The following is a 17,935-nucleotide window of genomic DNA, read 5'->3' on the forward strand; positions in this document are numbered from 1 at the left end:
TCCGACATAGGTTTGAGAATCCTATGGGAACACGTGTACTGTTTCTAAATTAAGTGTAGTGGTGGGAGGAGGGTACTTCCTGCGCATTACAGCACGCTTGCCAATTGTGGCTGCTAATCGTTCGCTCGTATCTGCCTTGACACATTTTCTGGCTGTGAATTATTCCACTTGCATGGCAGTGTGCGCATGTTGGTGTGTTAAAAATTCTGGAGGCGCTGGGTATCGATCCCAGTACCTCTCGCATGCTAAGCGAGCGCTCTACCATCTGAGCTACGGCCCCTGCTGACCAACTGCGCTACATACAGCCATATCAATTGCACAGACCCTTGCACTCCAATTATTCCGCAGACAAACACTACTCTCAATGTGTCTGTGAGGGTGTCTTTCAGGTTTCCTGCATTCTGTATCGAATCGTAGTTGGCCAAAATCAAAGTGGCACGCACGACGTCGAAAATAGCGTTCGGCCAACGCTCTGAGGTAGACGAAAGTGTTGTTCACTCTCTAGACTTCACTGAGGTTAGGCCGTTTTACCTAAGGCAGATTTGCACTCGATGACACCTCGACAACAGCCGGTCCTCACATTTACGTCTTGCTCTCCTTACGTCAGTATACGAGTCTGTGACGCTGGCTTTGCAACATCTTGCGTGCCTTTAGGCTCGCCGCGACCAACACTTACCACGCACTGACCACAAAACATGGAGGCGCCGGGGCTTCAACCCGGGACCGTTCACATGCAAAGCGAACGCTCTACCAACTGAGCTACGCCGCCAAGCACAACCATGCTGCGCTCTTCTCCATTCTTTACTACTCTTATGTGCACGGACGCGATGGTTGGTTGGTTTGCAGGGCTGAAGGGAACAGAGTACAAAGGCGCGGACGCGTTCATATACACAAGAGTTCCAAGTAGTTTCGATGCTCTGGTATTACGACTGCAAATTCCGTCCGTTTTTAACGTCTTAAATTGAAGGGGCAGTCACAAGCTGCTCTGTTTTCAAGCCATGTCGACAATCACACAGCACCTGAGGTAACAAGCACATCTGAAGCCCCATTGTGCACTCGACTGTTCATGCCAACTCACTGCCTCGCACTTTACTACTGTGTACCACTCTTGTCGTCCAACTGCAAAAGACTGGGCCACAACAAGTTTCCGCGTCTCCATTGCACTGCGCAAACTACGAAACGCTCCCCAAACATGGCACTCACCCATGCAGACGACTTTTCCGACTTTACACGACGCTCACGCAACGCTCACGCCAGTGACAGCCTTATTTAGAGCTTGACTTCGCGCCCAAGCGAGTGAGCACATTTCGCCTACGGCTTAGGCCGCCCACCTAGTGTGGCTGCTCGGTGTCTGCAGGCAGCGAGGGGCTGCAAGCTTCCCGTATTCGCGCCTATGTCACCTCTGCTTGCTTGTCAGAGACAGAGTATCGCAAAACATACAACTCACTCCATGAATTGATTGCTACGGCATCTGTCATCAGCAGTCACAACTAGCAACACCAGTAGCAGCCGACTGCACGTAAAGAATTGGAATGTGCAGTGGGATTTTTGTGAATTCGGCGCAAGGCTGATCTTTCCGACATAGGTTTGAGAATCCTATGGGAACACGTGTACTGTTTCTAAATTAAGTGTAGTGGTGGGAGGAGGGTACTTCCTGCGCATTACAGCACGCTTGCCAATTGTGGCTGCTAATCGTTCGCTCGTATCTGCCTTGACACATTTTCTGGCTGTGAATTATTCCACTTGCATGGCAGTGTGCGCATGTTGGTGTGTTAAAAATTCTGGAGGCGCTGGGTATCGATCCCAGTACCTCTCGCATGCTAAGCGAGCGCTCTACCATCTGAGCTACGGCCCCTGCTGACCAACTGCGCTACATACAGCCATATCAATTGCACAGACCCTTGCACTCCAATTATTCCGCAGACAAACACTACTCTCAATGTGTCTGTGAGGGTGTCTTTCAGGTTTCCTGCATTCTGTATCGAATCGTAGTTGGCCAAAATCAAAGTGGCACGCACGACGTCGAAAATAGCGTTCGGCCAACGCTCTGAGGTAGACGAAAGTGTTGTTCACTCTCTAGACTTCACTGAGGTTAGGCCGTTTTACCTAAGGCAGATTTGCACTCGATGACACCTCGACAACAGCCGGTCCTCACATTTACGTCTTGCTCTCCTTACGTCAGTATACGAGTCTGTGACGCTGGCTTTGCAACATCTTGCGTGCCTTTAGGCTCGCCGCGACCAACACTTACCACGCACTGACCACAAAACATGGAGGCGCCGGGGCTTCAACCCGGGACCGTTCACATGCAAAGCGAACGCTCTACCAACTGAGCTACGCCGCCAAGCACAACCATGCTGCGCTCTTCTCCATTCTTTACTACTCTTATGTGCACGGACGCGATGGTTGGTTGGTTTGCAGGGCTGAAGGGAACAGAGTACAAAGGCGCGGACGCGTTCATATACACAAGAGTTCCAAGTAGTTTCGATGCTCTGGTATTACGACTGCAAATTCCGTCCGTTTTTAACGTCTTAAATTGAAGGGGCAGTCACAAGCTGCTCTGTTTTCAAGCCATGTCGACAATCACACAGCACCTGAGGTAACAAGCACATCTGAAGCCCCATTGTGCACTCGACTGTTCATGCCAACTCACTGCCTCGCACTTTACTACTGTGTACCACTCTTGTCGTCCAACTGCAAAAGACTGGGCCACAACAAGTTTCCGCGTCTCCATTGCACTGCGCAAACTACGAAACGCTCCCCAAACATGGCACTCACCCATGCAGACGACTTTTCCGACTTTACACGACGCTCACGCAACGCTCACGCCAGTGACAGCCTTATTTAGAGCTTGACTTCGCGCCCAAGCGAGTGAGCACATTTCGCCTACGGCTTAGGCCGCCCACCTAGTGTGGCTGCTCGGTGTCTGCAGGCAGCGAGGGGCTGCAAGCTTCCCGTATTCGCGCCTATGTCACCTCTGCTTGCTTGTCAGAGACAGAGTATCGCAAAACATACAACTCACTCCATGAATTGATTGCTACGGCATCTGTCATCAGCAGTCACAACTAGCAACACCAGTAGCAGCCGACTGCACGTAAAGAATTGGAATGTGCAGTGGGATTTTTGTGAATTCGGCGCAAGGCTGATCTTTCCGACATAGGTTTGAGAATCCTATGGGAACACGTGTACTGTTTCTAAATTAAGTGTAGTGGTGGGAGGAGGGTACTTCCTGCGCATTACAGCACGCTTGCCAATTGTGGCTGCTAATCGTTCGCTCGTATCTGCCTTGACACATTTTCTGGCTGTGAATTATTCCACTTGCATGGCAGTGTGCGCATGTTGGTGTGTTAAAAATTCTGGAGGCGCTGGGTATCGATCCCAGTACCTCTCGCATGCTAAGCGAGCGCTCTACCATCTGAGCTACGGCCCCTGCTGACCAACTGCGCTACATACAGCCATATCAATTGCACAGACCCTTGCACTCCAATTATTCCGCAGACAAACACTACTCTCAATGTGTCTGTGAGGGTGTCTTTCAGGTTTCCTGCATTCTGTATCGAATCGTAGTTGGCCAAAATCAAAGTGGCACGCACGACGTCGAAAATAGCGTTCGGCCAACGCTCTGAGGTAGACGAAAGTGTTGTTCACTCTCTAGACTTCACTGAGGTTAGGCCGTTTTACCTAAGGCAGATTTGCACTCGATGACACCTCGACAACAGCCGGTCCTCACATTTACGTCTTGCTCTCCTTACGTCAGTATACGAGTCTGTGACGCTGGCTTTGCAACATCTTGCGTGCCTTTAGGCTCGCCGCGACCAACACTTACCACGCACTGACCACAAAACATGGAGGCGCCGGGGCTTCAACCCGGGACCGTTCACATGCAAAGCGAACGCTCTACCAACTGAGCTACGCCGCCAAGCACAACCATGCTGCGCTCTTCTCCATTCTTTACTACTCTTATGTGCACGGACGCGATGGTTGGTTGGTTTGCAGGGCTGAAGGGAACAGAGTACAAAGGCGCGGACGCGTTCATATACACAAGAGTTCCAAGTAGTTTCGATGCTCTGGTATTACGACTGCAAATTCCGTCCGTTTTTAACGTCTTAAATTGAAGGGGCAGTCACAAGCTGCTCTGTTTTCAAGCCATGTCGACAATCACACAGCACCTGAGGTAACAAGCACATCTGAAGCCCCATTGTGCACTCGACTGTTCATGCCAACTCACTGCCTCGCACTTTACTACTGTGTACCACTCTTGTCGTCCAACTGCAAAAGACTGGGCCACAACAAGTTTCCGCGTCTCCATTGCACTGCGCAAACTACGAAACGCTCCCCAAACATGGCACTCACCCATGCAGACGACTTTTCCGACTTTACGCAACGCTCACGCTAGTGACACCCTTATTTAGAGCTTGACGTCGCGCCCAAGCGAGTGAGCACATTTCGCCTACGGCTTAGGCCGCCCACCTAGTGTGGCTGCTCGGTGTCTGCAGGCAGCGAGGGGCTGCAAGCTTCCCGTATTCGCGCCTATGTCACCTCTGCTTGCTTGTCAGAGACAGAGTATCGCAAAACATACAACTCACTCCATGAATTGATTGCTACGGCATCTGTCATCAGCAGTCACAACTAGCAACACCAGTAGCAGCCGACTGCACGTAAAGAATTGGAATGTGCAGTGGGATTTTTGTGAATTCGGCGCAAGGCTGATCTTTCCGACATAGGTTTGAGAATCCTATGGGAACACGTGTACTGTTTCTAAATTAAGTGTAGTGGTGGGAGGAGGGTACTTCCTGCGCATTACAGCACGCTTGCCAATTGTGGCTGCTAATCGTTCGCTCGTATCTGCCTTGACACATTTTCTGGCTGTGAATTATTCCACTTGCATGGCAGTGTGCGCATGTTGGTGTGTTAAAAATTCTGGAGGCGCTGGGTATCGATCCCAGTACCTCTCGCATGCTAAGCGAGCGCTCTACCATCTGAGCTACGGCCCCTGCTGACCAACTGCGCTACATACAGCCATATCAATTGCACAGACCCTTGCACTCCAATTATTCCGCAGACAAACACTACTCTCAATGTGTCTGTGAGGGTGTCTTTCAGGTTTCCTGCATTCTGTATCGAATCGTAGTTGGCCAAAATCAAAGTGGCACGCACGACGTCGAAAATAGCGTTCGGCCAACGCTCTGAGGTAGACGAAAGTGTTGTTCACTCTCTAGACTTCACTGAGGTTAGGCCGTTTTACCTAAGGCAGATTTGCACTCGATGACACCTCGACAACAGCCGGTCCTCACATTTACGTCTTGCTCTCCTTACGTCAGTATACGAGTCTGTGACGCTGGCTTTGCAACATCTTGCGTGCCTTTAGGCTCGCCGCGACCAACACTTACCACGCACTGACCACAAAACATGGAGGCGCCGGGGCTTCAACCCGGGACCGTTCACATGCAAAGCGAACGCTCTACCAACTGAGCTACGCCGCCAAGCACAACCATGCTGCGCTCTTCTCCATTCTTTACTACTCTTATGTGCACGGACGCGATGGTTGGTTGGTTTGCAGGGCTGAAGGGAACAGAGTACAAAGGCGCGGACGCGTTCATATACACAAGAGTTCCAAGTAGTTTCGATGCTCTGGTATTACGACTGCAAATTCCGTCCGTTTTTAACGTCTTAAATTGAAGGGGCAGTCACAAGCTGCTCTGTTTTCAAGCCATGTCGACAATCACACAGCACCTGAGGTAACAAGCACATCTGAAGCCCCATTGTGCACTCGACTGTTCATGCCAACTCACTGCCTCGCACTTTACTACTGTGTACCACTCTTGTCGTCCAACTGCAAAAGACTGGGCCACAACAAGTTTCCGCGTCTCCATTGCACTGCGCAAACTACGAAACGCTCCCCAAACATGGCACTCACCCATGCAGACGACTTTTCCGACTTTACACGACGCTCACGCAACGCTCACGCCAGTGACAGCCTTATTTAGAGCTTGACTTCGCGCCCAAGCGAGTGAGCACATTTCGCCTACGGCTTAGGCCGCCCACCTAGTGTGGCTGCTCGGTGTCTGCAGGCAGCGAGGGGCTGCAAGCTTCCCGTATTCGCGCCTATGTCACCTCTGCTTGCTTGTCAGAGACAGAGTATCGCAAAACATACAACTCACTCCATGAATTGATTGCTACGGCATCTGTCATCAGCAGTCACAACTAGCAACACCAGTAGCAGCCGACTGCACGTAAAGAATTGGAATGTGCAGTGGGATTTTTGTGAATTCGGCGCAAGGCTGATCTTTCCGACATAGGTTTGAGAATCCTATGGGAACACGTGTACTGTTTCTAAATTAAGTGTAGTGGTGGGAGGAGGGTACTTCCTGCGCATTACAGCACGCTTGCCAATTGTGGCTGCTAATCGTTCGCTCGTATCTGCCTTGACACATTTTCTGGCTGTGAATTATTCCACTTGCATGGCAGTGTGCGCATGTTGGTGTGTTAAAAATTCTGGAGGCGCTGGGTATCGATCCCAGTACCTCTCGCATGCTAAGCGAGCGCTCTACCATCTGAGCTACGGCCCCTGCTGACCAACTGCGCTACATACAGCCATATCAATTGCACAGACCCTTGCACTCCAATTATTCCGCAGACAAACACTACTCTCAATGTGTCTGTGAGGGTGTCTTTCAGGTTTCCTGCATTCTGTATCGAATCGTAGTTGGCCAAAATCAAAGTGGCACGCACGACGTCGAAAATAGCGTTCGGCCAACGCTCTGAGGTAGACGAAAGTGTTGTTCACTCTCTAGACTTCACTGAGGTTAGGCCGTTTTACCTAAGGCAGATTTGCACTCGATGACACCTCGACAACAGCCGGTCCTCACATTTACGTCTTGCTCTCCTTACGTCAGTATACGAGTCTGTGACGCTGGCTTTGCAACATCTTGCGTGCCTTTAGGCTCGCCGCGACCAACACTTACCACGCACTGACCACAAAACATGGAGGCGCCGGGGCTTCAACCCGGGACCGTTCACATGCAAAGCGAACGCTCTACCAACTGAGCTACGCCGCCAAGCACAACCATGCTGCGCTCTTCTCCATTCTTTACTACTCTTATGTGCACGGACGCGATGGTTGGTTGGTTTGCAGGGCTGAAGGGAACAGAGTACAAAGGCGCGGACGCGTTCATATACACAAGAGTTCCAAGTAGTTTCGATGCTCTGGTATTACGACTGCAAATTCCGTCCGTTTTTAACGTCTTAAATTGAAGGGGCAGTCACAAGCTGCTCTGTTTTCAAGCCATGTCGACAATCACACAGCACCTGAGGTAACAAGCACATCTGAAGCCCCATTGTGCACTCGACTGTTCATGCCAACTCACTGCCTCGCACTTTACTACTGTGTACCACTCTTGTCGTCCAACTGCAAAAGACTGGGCCACAACAAGTTTCCGCGTCTCCATTGCACTGCGCAAACTACGAAACGCTCCCCAAACATGGCACTCACCCATGCAGACGACTTTTCCGACTTTACACGACGCTCACGCAACGCTCACGCCAGTGACAGCCTTATTTAGAGCTTGACTTCGCGCCCAAGCGAGTGAGCACATTTCGCCTACGGCTTAGGCCGCCCACCTAGTGTGGCTGCTCGGTGTCTGCAGGCAGCGAGGGGCTGCAAGCTTCCCGTATTCGCGCCTATGTCACCTCTGCTTGCTTGTCAGAGACAGAGTATCGCAAAACATACAACTCACTCCATGAATTGATTGCTACGGCATCTGTCATCAGCAGTCACAACTAGCAACACCAGTAGCAGCCGACTGCACGTAAAGAATTGGAATGTGCAGTGGGATTTTTGTGAATTCGGCGCAAGGCTGATCTTTCCGACATAGGTTTGAGAATCCTATGGGAACACGTGTACTGTTTCTAAATTAAGTGTAGTGGTGGGAGGAGGGTACTTCCTGCGCATTACAGCACGCTTGCCAATTGTGGCTGCTAATCGTTCGCTCGTATCTGCCTTGACACATTTTCTGGCTGTGAATTATTCCACTTGCATGGCAGTGTGCGCATGTTGGTGTGTTAAAAATTCTGGAGGCGCTGGGTATCGATCCCAGTACCTCTCGCATGCTAAGCGAGCGCTCTACCATCTGAGCTACGGCCCCTGCTGACCAACTGCGCTACATACAGCCATATCAATTGCACAGACCCTTGCACTCCAATTATTCCGCAGACAAACACTACTCTCAATGTGTCTGTGAGGGTGTCTTTCAGGTTTCCTGCATTCTGTATCGAATCGTAGTTGGCCAAAATCAAAGTGGCACGCACGACGTCGAAAATAGCGTTCGGCCAACGCTCTGAGGTAGACGAAAGTGTTGTTCACTCTCTAGACTTCACTGAGGTTAGGCCGTTTTACCTAAGGCAGATTTGCACTCGATGACACCTCGACAACAGCCGGTCCTCACATTTACGTCTTGCTCTCCTTACGTCAGTATACGAGTCTGTGACGCTGGCTTTGCAACATCTTGCGTGCCTTTAGGCTCGCCGCGACCAACACTTACCACGCACTGACCACAAAACATGGAGGCGCCGGGGCTTCAACCCGGGACCGTTCACATGCAAAGCGAACGCTCTACCAACTGAGCTACGCCGCCAAGCACAACCATGCTGCGCTCTTCTCCATTCTTTACTACTCTTATGTGCACGGACGCGATGGTTGGTTGGTTTGCAGGGCTGAAGGGAACAGAGTACAAAGGCGCGGACGCGTTCATATACACAAGAGTTCCAAGTAGTTTCGATGCTCTGGTATTACGACTGCAAATTCCGTCCGTTTTTAACGTCTTAAATTGAAGGGGCAGTCACAAGCTGCTCTGTTTTCAAGCCATGTCGACAATCACACAGCACCTGAGGTAACAAGCACATCTGAAGCCCCATTGTGCACTCGACTGTTCATGCCAACTCACTGCCTCGCACTTTACTACTGTGTACCACTCTTGTCGTCCAACTGCAAAAGACTGGGCCACAACAAGTTTCCGCGTCTCCATTGCACTGCGCAAACTACGAAACGCTCCCCAAACATGGCACTCACCCATGCAGACGACTTTTCCGACTTTACACGACGCTCACGCAACGCTCACGCTAGTGACACCCTTATTTAGAGCTTGACGTCGCGCCCAAGCGAGTGAGCACATTTCGCCTACGGCTTAGGCCGCCCACCTAGTGTGGCTGCTCGGTGTCTGCAGGCAGCGAGGGGCTGCAAGCTTCCCGTATTCGCGCCTATGTCACCTCTGCTTGCTTGTCAGAGACAGAGTATCGCAAAACATACAACTCACTCCATGAATTGATTGCTACGGCATCTGTCATCAGCAGTCACAACTAGCAACACCAGTAGCAGCCGACTGCACGTAAAGAATTGGAATGTGCAGTGGGATTTTTGTGAATTCGGCGCAAGGCTGATCTTTCCGACATAGGTTTGAGAATCCTATGGGAACACGTGTACTGTTTCTAAATGAAGTGTAGTGGTGGGAGGAGGGTACTTCCTGCGCATTACAGCACGCTTGCCAATTGTGGCTGCTAATCGTTCGCTCGTATCTGCCTTGACACATTTTCTGGCTGTGAATTATTCCACTTGCATGGCAGTGTGCGCATGTTGGTGTGTTAAAAATTCTGGAGGCGCTGGGTATCGATCCCAGTACCTCTCGCATGCTAAGCGAGCGCTCTACCATCTGAGCTACGGCCCCTGCTGACCAACTGCGCTACATACAGCCATATCAATTGCACAGACCCTTGCACTCCAATTATTCCGCAGACAAACACTACTCTCAATGTGTCTGTGAGGGTGTCTTTCAGGTTTCCTGCATTCTGTATCGAATCGTAGTTGGCCAAAATCAAAGTGGCACGCACGACGTCGAAAATAGCGTTCGGCCAACGCTCTGAGGTAGACGAAAGTGTTGTTCACTCTCTAGACTTCACTGAGGTTAGGCCGTTTTACCTAAGGCAGATTTGCACTCGATGACACCTCGACAACAGCCGGTCCTCACATTTACGTCTTGCTCTCCTTACGTCAGTATACGAGTCTGTGACGCTGGCTTTGCAACATCTTGCGTGCCTTTAGGCTCGCCGCGACCAACACTTACCACGCACTGACCACAAAACATGGAGGCGCCGGGGCTTCAACCCGGGACCGTTCACATGCAAAGCGAACGCTCTACCAACTGAGCTACGCCGCCAAGCACAACCATGCTGCGCTCTTCTCCATTCTTTACTACTCTTATGTGCACGGACGCGATGGTTGGTTGGTTTGCAGGGCTGAAGGGAACAGAGTACAAAGGCGCGGACGCGTTCATATACACAAGAGTTCCAAGTAGTTTCGATGCTCTGGTATTACGACTGCAAATTCCGTCCGTTTTTAACGTCTTAAATTGAAGGGGCAGTCACAAGCTGCTCTGTTTTCAAGCCATGTCGACAATCACACAGCACCTGAGGTAACAAGCACATCTGAAGCCCCATTGTGCACTCGACTGTTCATGCCAACTCACTGCCTCGCACTTTACTACTGTGTACCACTCTTGTCGTCCAACTGCAAAAGACTGGGCCACAACAAGTTTCCGCGTCTCCATTGCACTGCGCAAACTACGAAACGCTCCCCAAACATGGCACTCACCCATGCAGACGACTTTTCCGACTTTACACGACGCTCACGCAACGCTCACGCTAGTGACACCCTTATTTAGAGCTTGACGTCGCGCCCAAGCGAGTGAGCACATTTCGCCTACGGCTTAGGCCGCCCACCTAGTGTCGCTGCTCGGTGTCTGCAGGCAGCGAGGGGCTGCAAGCTTCCCGTATTCGCGCCTATGTCACCTCTGCTTGCTTGTCAGAGACAGAGTATCGCAAAACATACAACTCACTCCATGAATTGATTGCTACGGCATCTGTCATCAGCAGTCACAACTAGCAACACCAGTAGCAGCCGACTGCACGTAAAGAATTGGAATGTGCAGTGGGATTTTTGTGAATTCGGCGCAAGGCTGATCTTTCCGACATAGGTTTGAGAATCCTATGGGAACACGTGTACTGTTTCTAAATTAAGTGTAGTGGTGGGAGGAGGGTACTTCCTGCGCATTACAGCACGCTTGCCAATTGTGGCTGCTAATCGTTCGCTCGTATCTGCCTTGACACATTTTCTGGCTGTGAATTATTCCACTTGCATGGCAGTGTGCGCATGTTGGTGTGTTAAAAATTCTGGAGGCGCTGGGTATCGATCCCAGTACCTCTCGCATGCTAAGCGAGCGCTCTACCATCTGAGCTACGGCCCCTGCTGACCAACTGCGCTACATACAGCCATATCAATTGCACAGACCCTTGCACTCCAATTATTCCGCAGACAAACACTACTCTCAATGTGTCTGTGAGGGTGTCTTTCAGGTTTCCTGCATTCTGTATCGAATCGTAGTTGGCCAAAATCAAAGTGGCACGCACGACGTCGAAAATAGCGTTCGGCCAACGCTCTGAGGTAGACGAAAGTGTTGTTCACTCTCTAGACTTCACTGAGGTTAGGCCGTTTTACCTAAGGCAGATTTGCACTCGATGACACCTCGACAACAGCCGGTCCTCACATTTACGTCTTGCTCTCCTTACGTCAGTATACGAGTCTGTGACGCTGGCTTTGCAACATCTTGCGTGCCTTTAGGCTCGCCGCGACCAACACTTACCACGCACTGACCACAAAACATGGAGGCGCCGGGGCTTCAACCCGGGACCGTTCACATGCAAAGCGAACGCTCTACCAACTGAGCTACGCCGCCAAGCACAACCATGCTGCGCTCTTCTCCATTCTTTACTACTCTTATGTGCACGGACGCGATGGTTGGTTGGTTTGCAGGGCTGAAGGGAACAGAGTACAAAGGCGCGGACGCGTTCATATACACAAGAGTTCCAAGTAGTTTCGATGCTCTGGTATTACGACTGCAAATTCCGTCCGTTTTTAACGTCTTAAATTGAAGGGGCAGTCACAAGCTGCTCTGTTTTCAAGCCATGTCGACAATCACACAGCACCTGAGGTAACAAGCACATCTGAAGCCCCATTGTGCACTCGACTGTTCATGCCAACTCACTGCCTCGCACTTTACTACTGTGTACCACTCTTGTCGTCCAACTGCAAAAGACTGGGCCACAACAAGTTTCCGCGTCTCCATTGCACTGCGCAAACTACGAAACGCTCCCCAAACATGGCACTCACCCATGCAGACGACTTTTCCGACTTTACACGACGCTCACGCAACGCTCACGCTAGTGACACCCTTATTTAGAGCTTGACGTCGCGCCCAAGCGAGTGAGCACATTTCGCCTACGGCTTAGGCCGCCCACCTAGTGTCGCTGCTCGGTGTCTGCAGGCAGCGAGGGGCTGCAAGCTTCCCGTATTCGCGCCTATGTCACCTCTGCTTGCTTGTCAGAGACAGAGTATCGCAAAACATACAACTCACTCCATGAATTGATTGCTACGGCATCTGTCATCAGCAGTCACAACTAGCAACACCAGTAGCAGCCGACTGCACGTAAAGAATTGGAATGTGCAGTGGGATTTTTGTGAATTCGGCGCAAGGCTGATCTTTCCGACATAGGTTTGAGAATCCTATGGGAACACGTGTACTGTTTCTAAATTAAGTGTAGTGGTGGGAGGAGGGTACTTCCTGCGCATTACAGCACGCTTGCCAATTGTGGCTGCTAATCGTTCGCTCGTATCTGCCTTGACACATTTTCTGGCTGTGAATTATTCCACTTGCATGGCAGTGTGCGCATGTTGGTGTGTTAAAAATTCTGGAGGCGCTGGGTATCGATCCCAGTACCTCTCGCATGCTAAGCGAGCGCTCTACCATCTGAGCTACGGCCCCTGCTGACCAACTGCGCTACATACAGCCATATCAATTGCACAGACCCTTGCACTCCAATTATTCCGCAGACAAACACTACTCTCAATGTGTCTGTGAGGGTGTCTTTCAGGTTTCCTGCATTCTGTATCGAATCGTAGTTGGCCAAAATCAAAGTGGCACGCACGACGTCGAAAATAGCGTTCGGCCAACGCTCTGAGGTAGACGAAAGTGTTGTTCACTCTCTAGACTTCACTGAGGTTAGGCCGTTTTACCTAAGGCAGATTTGCACTCGATGACACCTCGACAACAGCCGGTCCTCACATTTACGTCTTGCTCTCCTTACGTCAGTATACGAGTCTGTGACGCTGGCTTTGCAACATCTTGCGTGCCTTTAGGCTCGCCGCGACCAACACTTACCACGCACTGACCACAAAACATGGAGGCGCCGGGGCTTCAACCCGGGACCGTTCACATGCAAAGCGAACGCTCTACCAACTGAGCTACGCCGCCAAGCACAACCATGCTGCGCTCTTCTCCATTCTTTACTACTCTTATGTGCACGGACGCCATGGTTGGTTGGTTTGCAGGGCTGAAGGGAACAGAGTACAAAGGCGCGGACGCGTTCATATACACAAGAGTTCCAAGTAGTTTCGATGCTCTGGTATTACGACTGCAAATTCCGTCCGTTTTTAACGTCTTAAATTGAAGGGGCAGTCACAAGCTGCTCTGTTTTCAAGCCATGTCGACAATCACACAGCACCTGAGGTAACAAGCACATCTGAAGCCCCATTGTGCACTCGACTGTTCATGCCAAACTCACTGCCTCGCACTTTACTACTGTGTACCACTCTTGTCGTCCAACTGCAAAAGACTGGGCCACAACAAGTTTCCGCGTCTCCATTGCACTGCGCAAACTACGAAACGCTCCCCAAACATGGCACTCACCCATGCAGACGACTTTTCCGACTTTACACGACGCTCACGCAACGCTCACGCTAGTGACACCCTTATTTAGAGCTTGACGTCGCGCCCAAGCGAGTGAGCACATTTCGCCTACGGCTTAGGCCGCCCACCTAGTGTCGCTGCTCGGTGTCTGCAGGCAGCGAGGGGCTGCAAGCTTCCCGTATTCGCGCCTATGTCACCTCTGCTTGCTTGTCAGAGACAGAGTATCGCAAAACATACAACTCACTCCATGAATTGATTGCTACGGCATCTGTCATCAGCAGTCACAACTAGCAACACCAGTAGCAGCCGACTGCACGTAAAGAATTGGAATGTGCAGTGGGATTTTTGTTGAATTCGGCGGCAAGGCTGATCTTTCCGACATAGGTTTGAGAATCCTATGGGAACACGTGTACTGTTTCTAAATTAAGTGTAGTGGTGGGAGGAGGGGTACTTCCTGCGCATTACAGCACGCTTGCCAATTGTGGCTGCTAATCGTTCGCTCGTATCTGCCTTGACACATTTTCTGGCTGTGAATTATTCCCACTTGCATGGCAGTGTGCGCATGTTGGTGTGTTAAAAATTCTGGAGGCGCTGGGTATCGATCCCAGTACCTCTCGCATGCTAAGCGAGCGCTCTACCATCCTGAGCTACGGCCCCTGCTGACCAACTGCGCTACATACAGCCATATCAATTGCACAGACCCCTTGCACTCCAATTATTCCGCAGACAAACACTACTCTCAATGTGTCTGTGAGGGTGTCGTTCAGGTTTCCTGCATTCTGTATCGAATCGTAGTTGGCCAAAATCAAAGTGGCACGCACGACGTCGAAAATAGCGTTCGGCCAACGCTCTGAGGTAGACCGAAAGTGTTGTTCACTCTCTAGACTTCACTGAGGTTAGGCCGTTTTACCTAAGGCAGATTTGCACTCGATGACACCTCGACAACAGCCGGTCCTCACATTTACGTCTTGCTCTCCTTACGTCAGTATACGAGTCTGTGACGCTGGCTTTGCAACATCTTGCGTGCCTTTAGGCTCGCCGCGACCAACACTTACCACGCACTGACCACAAAACATGGAGGCGCCGGGGCTTCAACCCGGGACCGTTCACATGCAAAGCGAACGCTCTACCAACTGAGCTACGCCGCCAAGCACAACCATGCTGCGCTCTTCTCCATTCTTTACTACTCTTATGTGCACGGACGCCATGGTTGGTTGGTTTGCAGGGCTGAAGGGAACAGAGTACAAAGGCGCGGACGCGTTCATATACACAAGAGTTCCAAGTAGTTTTCGATGCTCTGGTATTTACGACTGCAAATTCCGTCCGTTTTTAACGTCTTTAAATTGAAGGGGCAGTCACAAGCTGCTCTGTTTTCAAGCCATGTCGACAATCACACAGCACCTGAGGTAACAAGCACATCTGAAGCCCCATTGTGCACTCGACTGTTCATGCCAACTCACTGCCTCGCACTTTACTACTGTGTACCACTCTTGTCGTCCAACTGCAAAAGACTGGGCCACAACAAGTTTCCGCGTCTCCATTGCACTGCGCAAACTACGAAACGCTCCCCAAACATGGCACTCACCCATGCAGACGACTTTTCCGACTTTACACGACGCTCACGCAACGCTCACGCTAGTGACACCCTTATTTAGAGCTTGACGTCGCGCCCAAGCGAGTGAGCACATTTCGCCTACGGCTTAGGCCGCCCACCTAGTGTCGCTGCTCGGTGTCTGCAGGCAGCGAGGGGCTGCAAGCTTCCCGTATTCGCGCCTATGTCACCTCTGCTTGCTTGTCAGAGACAGAGTATCGCAAAACATACAACTCACTCCATGAATTGATTGCTACGGCATCTGTCATCAGCAGTCACAACTAGCAACACCAGTAGCAGCCGACTGCACGTAAAGAATTGGAATGTGCAGTGGGATTTTTGTGAATTCGGCGCAAGGCTGATCTTTCCGACATAGGTTTGAGAATCCTATGGGAACACGTGTACTGTTTCTAAATTAAGTGTAGTGGTGGGAGGAGGGTACTTCCTGCGCATTACAGCACGCTTGCCAATTGTGGCTGCTAATCGTTCGCTCGTATCTGCCTTGACACATTTTCTGGCTGTGAATTAGTTCCACTTGCATGGCAGTGTGCGCATGTTGGTGTGTTAAAAATTCTGGAGGCGCTGGGTATCGATCCCAGTACCTCTCGCATGCTAAGCGAGCGCTCTACCATCTGAGCTACGGCCCCTGCTGACCAACTGCGCTACATACAGCCATATCAACCCTTGCACTCCAATTATTCCGCAGACAAACACTACTCTCAATGTGTCTGTGAGGGTGTCTTTCAGGTTCTCCTGCATTCTGTATCGAATCGTAGTTGGCCAAAATCAAAGTGGCACGCACGACGTCGAAAATAGCGTTCGGCCAACGCTCTGAGGTAGACGAAAGTGTTGTTCACGTCTCTAGACTTCACTGAGGTTAGGCCGTTTTACCTAAGGGCAGATTTGCACTCGATGACACCTCGACAACAGCCGGTCCTCACATTTACGTCTTGCTCTCCTTACGTCAGTATACGAGTCTGTGACGCTGGCTTTGCAACATCTTGCGTGCCTTTAGGCTCGCCGCGACCAACACTTACCACGCACTGACCACAAAACATGGAGGCGCCGGGGCTTCAACCCGGGACCGTTCACATGCAAAGCGAACGCTCTACCAACTGAGCTACGCCGCCAAGCACAAACCATGCTGCGCTCTTCTCCATTCTTTACTACTCTTATGTGCACGGACGCCATGGTTGGTTGGTTTGCAGGGCTGAAGGGAACAGAGTACAAAGGCGCGGACGCGTTCATATACACAAGAGTTCCAAGTAGTTTCGATGCTCTGGTATTACGACTGCAAATTCCGTCCGTTTTTAACGTCTTAAATTGAAGGGGCAGTCACAAGCTGCTCTGTTTTCAAGCCATGTCGACAATCACACAGCACCTGAGGTAACAAGCACATCTGAAGCCCCATTGTGCACTCGGACTGTTCATGCCAACTCACTGCCTCGCACTTTACTACTGTGTACCACTCTTGTCGTCCAACTGCAAAAGACTGGGCCACAACAAGTTTCGCGGCGTCTCCATTGCACTGCGCAAACTACGAAACGCTCCCCAAACATGGCACTCACCCATGCAGACGACTTTTTCCGACTTTACACGACGCTCACGCAACGCTCACGCTAGTGACACCCTTATTTAGAGCTTGACGTCGCGCCCAAGCGAGTGAGCACATTTCGCCTACGGCTTAGGCCGCCCACCTAGTGTCGCTGCTCGGTGTCTGCAGGCAGCGAGGGGCTGCAAGCTTCCCGTATTCGCGCCTATGTCACCTCTGCTTGCTTGTCAGAGACAGAGTATCGCAAAACATACAACTCACTCCATGAATTGATTGCTACGGCATCTGTCATCAGCAGGTCACAACTAGCAACACCAGTAGCAGCCGACTGCACGTAAAGAATTGGAATGTGCAGTGGGATTTTTGTGAATTCGGCGCAAGGCTGATCTTCCGACATAGGTTTGAGAATCCTATGGGAACACGTGTACTGTTTCTAAATTAAGTGTAGTGGTGGGAGGAGGGGTACTTCCTGCGCATTACAGCACGCTTGCCAATTGTGGCTGCTAATCGTTCGCTCGTATCTGCCTTGACACATTTTCCTGGCTGTGAATTATTCCACTTGCATGGCAGTGTGCGCATGTTGGTGTGTTAAAAATTCTGGAGGCGCTGGGTATCGATCCCAGTACCTCTCGCATGCTAAGCGAGCGCTCTACCATCTGAGCTACGGCCCCTGCTGACCAACTGCGCTACATACAGCCATATCAATTGCACAGACCCTTGCACTCCAATTATTCCGCAGACAAACACTACTCTCAATGTGTCTGTGAGGGTGTCTTTCAGGTTTCCTGCATTCTGTATCGAATCGTAGTTGGCCAAAATCAAAGTGGCACGCACGACGTCGAAAATAGCGTTCGGCCCAACGCTCTGAGGTAGACGAAAGTGTTGTTCACTCTCTAGACTTCACTGAGGTTAGGCCGTTTTACCTAAGGCAGATTTGCACTCGATGACACCTCGACAACAGCCGGTCCTCACATTTACGTCTTGCTCTCCTTACGTCAG

General features: G+C 51.0%; 22 non-coding genes across 22 annotated transcripts; all 22 read right to left on the reverse strand.

Moving 5' to 3' along the window:
* Positions 1-207: 207 nt before the first annotated feature.
* Positions 208-280, reverse strand: Trnaa-agc (transfer RNA alanine (anticodon AGC)). The gene has a single exon. It is a non-coding gene; the product is annotated as a tRNA-Ala (tRNA).
* Positions 281-696: 416 nt separating this feature from the next.
* On the reverse strand, positions 697-769 carry Trnaa-ugc (transfer RNA alanine (anticodon UGC)). Its single transcript has one exon. It is a non-coding gene; the product is annotated as a tRNA-Ala (tRNA).
* A 1,013-nt stretch (positions 770-1,782) lies between these two features.
* Positions 1,783-1,855, reverse strand: Trnaa-agc (transfer RNA alanine (anticodon AGC)). Its single transcript has one exon. It is a non-coding gene; the product is annotated as a tRNA-Ala (tRNA).
* A 416-nt stretch (positions 1,856-2,271) lies between these two features.
* Positions 2,272-2,344, reverse strand: Trnaa-ugc (transfer RNA alanine (anticodon UGC)). The gene has a single exon. It is a non-coding gene; the product is annotated as a tRNA-Ala (tRNA).
* Positions 2,345-3,357: 1,013 nt separating this feature from the next.
* Positions 3,358-3,430, reverse strand: Trnaa-agc (transfer RNA alanine (anticodon AGC)). The gene has a single exon. It is a non-coding gene; the product is annotated as a tRNA-Ala (tRNA).
* A 416-nt stretch (positions 3,431-3,846) lies between these two features.
* Positions 3,847-3,919, reverse strand: Trnaa-ugc (transfer RNA alanine (anticodon UGC)). The gene has a single exon. It is a non-coding gene; the product is annotated as a tRNA-Ala (tRNA).
* A 1,002-nt stretch (positions 3,920-4,921) lies between these two features.
* Positions 4,922-4,994, reverse strand: Trnaa-agc (transfer RNA alanine (anticodon AGC)). Its single transcript has one exon. It is a non-coding gene; the product is annotated as a tRNA-Ala (tRNA).
* A 416-nt stretch (positions 4,995-5,410) lies between these two features.
* Trnaa-ugc (transfer RNA alanine (anticodon UGC)) lies at positions 5,411-5,483 on the reverse strand. Its single transcript has one exon. It is a non-coding gene; the product is annotated as a tRNA-Ala (tRNA).
* A 1,013-nt stretch (positions 5,484-6,496) lies between these two features.
* On the reverse strand, positions 6,497-6,569 carry Trnaa-agc (transfer RNA alanine (anticodon AGC)). Its single transcript has one exon. It is a non-coding gene; the product is annotated as a tRNA-Ala (tRNA).
* A 416-nt stretch (positions 6,570-6,985) lies between these two features.
* On the reverse strand, positions 6,986-7,058 carry Trnaa-ugc (transfer RNA alanine (anticodon UGC)). The gene has a single exon. It is a non-coding gene; the product is annotated as a tRNA-Ala (tRNA).
* Positions 7,059-8,071: 1,013 nt separating this feature from the next.
* Trnaa-agc (transfer RNA alanine (anticodon AGC)) lies at positions 8,072-8,144 on the reverse strand. The gene has a single exon. It is a non-coding gene; the product is annotated as a tRNA-Ala (tRNA).
* Positions 8,145-8,560: 416 nt separating this feature from the next.
* Positions 8,561-8,633, reverse strand: Trnaa-ugc (transfer RNA alanine (anticodon UGC)). The gene has a single exon. It is a non-coding gene; the product is annotated as a tRNA-Ala (tRNA).
* A 1,013-nt stretch (positions 8,634-9,646) lies between these two features.
* Trnaa-agc (transfer RNA alanine (anticodon AGC)) lies at positions 9,647-9,719 on the reverse strand. The gene has a single exon. It is a non-coding gene; the product is annotated as a tRNA-Ala (tRNA).
* A 416-nt stretch (positions 9,720-10,135) lies between these two features.
* On the reverse strand, positions 10,136-10,208 carry Trnaa-ugc (transfer RNA alanine (anticodon UGC)). The gene has a single exon. It is a non-coding gene; the product is annotated as a tRNA-Ala (tRNA).
* A 1,013-nt stretch (positions 10,209-11,221) lies between these two features.
* Positions 11,222-11,294, reverse strand: Trnaa-agc (transfer RNA alanine (anticodon AGC)). The gene has a single exon. It is a non-coding gene; the product is annotated as a tRNA-Ala (tRNA).
* Positions 11,295-11,710: 416 nt separating this feature from the next.
* On the reverse strand, positions 11,711-11,783 carry Trnaa-ugc (transfer RNA alanine (anticodon UGC)). Its single transcript has one exon. It is a non-coding gene; the product is annotated as a tRNA-Ala (tRNA).
* Positions 11,784-12,796: 1,013 nt separating this feature from the next.
* Trnaa-agc (transfer RNA alanine (anticodon AGC)) lies at positions 12,797-12,869 on the reverse strand. The gene has a single exon. It is a non-coding gene; the product is annotated as a tRNA-Ala (tRNA).
* Positions 12,870-13,285: 416 nt separating this feature from the next.
* Trnaa-ugc (transfer RNA alanine (anticodon UGC)) lies at positions 13,286-13,358 on the reverse strand. Its single transcript has one exon. It is a non-coding gene; the product is annotated as a tRNA-Ala (tRNA).
* Positions 13,359-14,868: 1,510 nt separating this feature from the next.
* Trnaa-ugc (transfer RNA alanine (anticodon UGC)) lies at positions 14,869-14,941 on the reverse strand. Its single transcript has one exon. It is a non-coding gene; the product is annotated as a tRNA-Ala (tRNA).
* A 1,017-nt stretch (positions 14,942-15,958) lies between these two features.
* Positions 15,959-16,031, reverse strand: Trnaa-agc (transfer RNA alanine (anticodon AGC)). The gene has a single exon. It is a non-coding gene; the product is annotated as a tRNA-Ala (tRNA).
* A 410-nt stretch (positions 16,032-16,441) lies between these two features.
* On the reverse strand, positions 16,442-16,514 carry Trnaa-ugc (transfer RNA alanine (anticodon UGC)). Its single transcript has one exon. It is a non-coding gene; the product is annotated as a tRNA-Ala (tRNA).
* Positions 16,515-17,534: 1,020 nt separating this feature from the next.
* Positions 17,535-17,607, reverse strand: Trnaa-agc (transfer RNA alanine (anticodon AGC)). Its single transcript has one exon. It is a non-coding gene; the product is annotated as a tRNA-Ala (tRNA).
* Positions 17,608-17,935: the final 328 nt, after the last annotated feature.

This window comes from Schistocerca serialis, unplaced genomic scaffold, assembly GCF_023864345.2.
Source record: "Schistocerca serialis cubense isolate TAMUIC-IGC-003099 unplaced genomic scaffold, iqSchSeri2.2 HiC_scaffold_1426, whole genome shotgun sequence".
NCBI classification, from domain to species: domain Eukaryota; kingdom Metazoa; phylum Arthropoda; class Insecta; order Orthoptera; family Acrididae; genus Schistocerca; species Schistocerca serialis.